The sequence below is a fragment of the Myotis brandtii genome, unplaced genomic scaffold, assembly GCF_000412655.1.
Source record: "Myotis brandtii unplaced genomic scaffold, ASM41265v1 scaffold797, whole genome shotgun sequence".
Classification (NCBI taxonomy): Eukaryota; Metazoa; Chordata; class Mammalia; order Chiroptera; family Vespertilionidae; genus Myotis; species Myotis brandtii.
The window spans coordinates 286,538-288,803 of record NW_005371210.1 but is presented as its reverse complement, the minus strand read 5'-3'; the positions used below and the strand labels follow the sequence as shown (position 1 = coordinate 288,803).

The following is a 2,266-nucleotide window of genomic DNA, read 5'->3' as shown; positions in this document are numbered from 1 at the left end:
CTGTCCGTGGACCCATTCGCCCTGCGATCCCGGCCCCTCCCCAGCAGCCCCTCTGACCCCTCCTCTCCCCCGTCCTCCCGTCCCCTGTGGTCACCCCCGACCCTGGGGTGTGTGAGCTCCGGGTACGGCCCCAGCCGCGAGGAGCATCAGGCTGAGCTGAGGGCCTACACTGTCAGCGCCCGGCTCATGCCACCAGCAGCGAACCCCGCGGGAGGCGGGGAGGCGGGTGTAGGGACCCTGCCAGCTCCCTCGGGGGTAACACAGCGCCTCCAGGCACCTGCCTCCTGACAGACACGGACACCCTCCTGCATGTGAGCGAGTCCCCGTGGGGGCGCCATGGAGGGGGGGGCAGCGGCTTCCGGACGTTCCCGCCGCGGCCCCTCCTTGCCATGGCCTGGTCTTGTCCACTCTACCTGCTCACCGTCCGTCTGTGTCTCGCTGGGGGCCTGGGGCCTCGGGGCAGACACCCCAGGGCACTTGTGACCGGTGCCGGTCAAGCTTTCCAACCCCACCTTTCAACCCAGGACCCCTGGGCCGCTCTGTGGCAGCCAGGCCCCTGGGGCCCTCAGCCTGTGGGTCCCTCAGCCCCCCTCCACCGGGCAGGCCTGCGTGACGGCTGGCCTGTTTCCTGCCGCCCGCTCCCCCAGCAGCTGACACGCAGAGCGAGCGGAGCCTGGCACAGGGCCGGTGTCGGCAGACGTCTGTCGGAGGAATGACCCTTCTCAGGGAGACAGACACGCTCGGTCCCCACAAAACTCCTGCTGCTGCTGCTGCCCCTTCCGGTGGCGGCAGAGCACCCCGGCACTGGGAGTGGGGAGGGGGCAGACCCACCTCCCCAGGTGGCCTAGCTGGGTCAGAGCTGGTGAAGACCAGGCCAGGCAGGACAGACCAGGGCCCCAGGAGGCACCTGTGAAAACAAGCAAGTCCCAGAGACAAGCTGTAGGTGCCCTGTGGGGACCCGGGGGCGCTGGGCCAGCAGGGTGACCCGTCTCCCGAGGCAGGAAACACCCAGAAGTTCCCTCGGGGTCCCCCTTGGACACGGCTGGGAGGACCCTCACCTGCCCATGGGGAGGGGCCACCTGTTAGCACCTGCGCGCTGCTGCCACGCGTCTGCTCCGGTCGGAAGGCAGCTCCTCCAGACCCGCCTGCCCCATCCCCTCCTGCAACTCGGTGCCTGTGCTCAGGGCCACACTCCAGGCTTCAGCGGACGGATTCCAGGGCCGACCTCGGCGGAGCCACAGAGGTGACTGTGGGGGCAGAGGGTATCTTCGCCATCTACCTGGGTGCTTGTGCGGCTCACGTGTTTCTTTCCAAATCTGATATCTTACAAAAAAAAAGAGCCCAGCGGCCATGGCTCAGAGGTCGGGCGTCAACCCATGAACCCAGAGGTCATAGTTCCATTCTCGCTCAGGGCACAGGCCCGGGTTGCTGGCTCCATCCCCAGTAGGGCACGTGCAGGAGGCAGCCGATCGATGTTTCTCTCTCTATCCCTCTCCCTTCCTCTCTCTCTAAACTCGCAAACATTACAAAAAAGTTTTTAAGACAAGCTCTACATTCATGTTCATAGCTGCTCTATTTGTAACAGCCCCAAAGTGAAATAAGTCCAGATGTGCATGTGAGCGAGTAAACAGCCTGTGGTCCAGCCATCCAGCTGAACAGCGCGCCCCCGGCCAGAGGAGCAGCGTGGCACGGCCCCGGGGAGGGTGCCCAGGGGAGAGCCTGTCCCTGAGGCTGCGGCGTCCCGCACCGTTCCACTCGCCGAGGTCTGTGGAATCAGGGCAAATCGAGGGTTGCCCGACATTAGTGGGGGGACGGGGGAGGGCGGGAAGCAGGCATGGCTCCGGGAAGGCACGCCAGGGGCCTGCTCGGGGTCTGACACACCCACCCGCCCGAGAGAACACCGTGTCCAGCCCAGCACGCGACGAGCGCCCTCGAACCCGGGACCCGCGTCACCATCCCGGCTGTGAGATGATGCTGCGTGTTGCCCGATGTTGCCGTTTTGCGGGCAGTGGGCAATGTGCACAAGGTGTCGCTCTGCCTGTGACCAGGTGTACAATCATCGCAATAAAAATTTCAATGAGGCCATAACACCCATACGCAAGCTAAAATCTAAGAGGCTGGGCCCCAACATGCCACCCCATCTCTGCCCTCCACGGAGATGCGCTGGCTTCCAACATCCTGTCGCATCTGCTGCTCCCCCACGTCTCTTTGCATAGTAGGCTTCTGCTGGGAGTCTGACCGAGAGGTCCAGGCAGACCCCCGCCCC

The 2,266-nt window shown here is 64.9% G+C and overlaps 1 long non-coding RNA gene across 1 annotated transcript; it reads left to right on the top strand.

Moving 5' to 3' along the window:
* Positions 1–1,179: 1,179 nt before the first annotated feature.
* LOC106724315 lies at positions 1,180–2,088 on the top strand. The gene is made up of 2 exons (XR_001360075.1): positions 1,180–1,243; positions 1,586–2,088. It is a non-coding gene; the product is annotated as an uncharacterized LOC106724315 (long non-coding RNA).
* Positions 2,089–2,266: the final 178 nt, after the last annotated feature.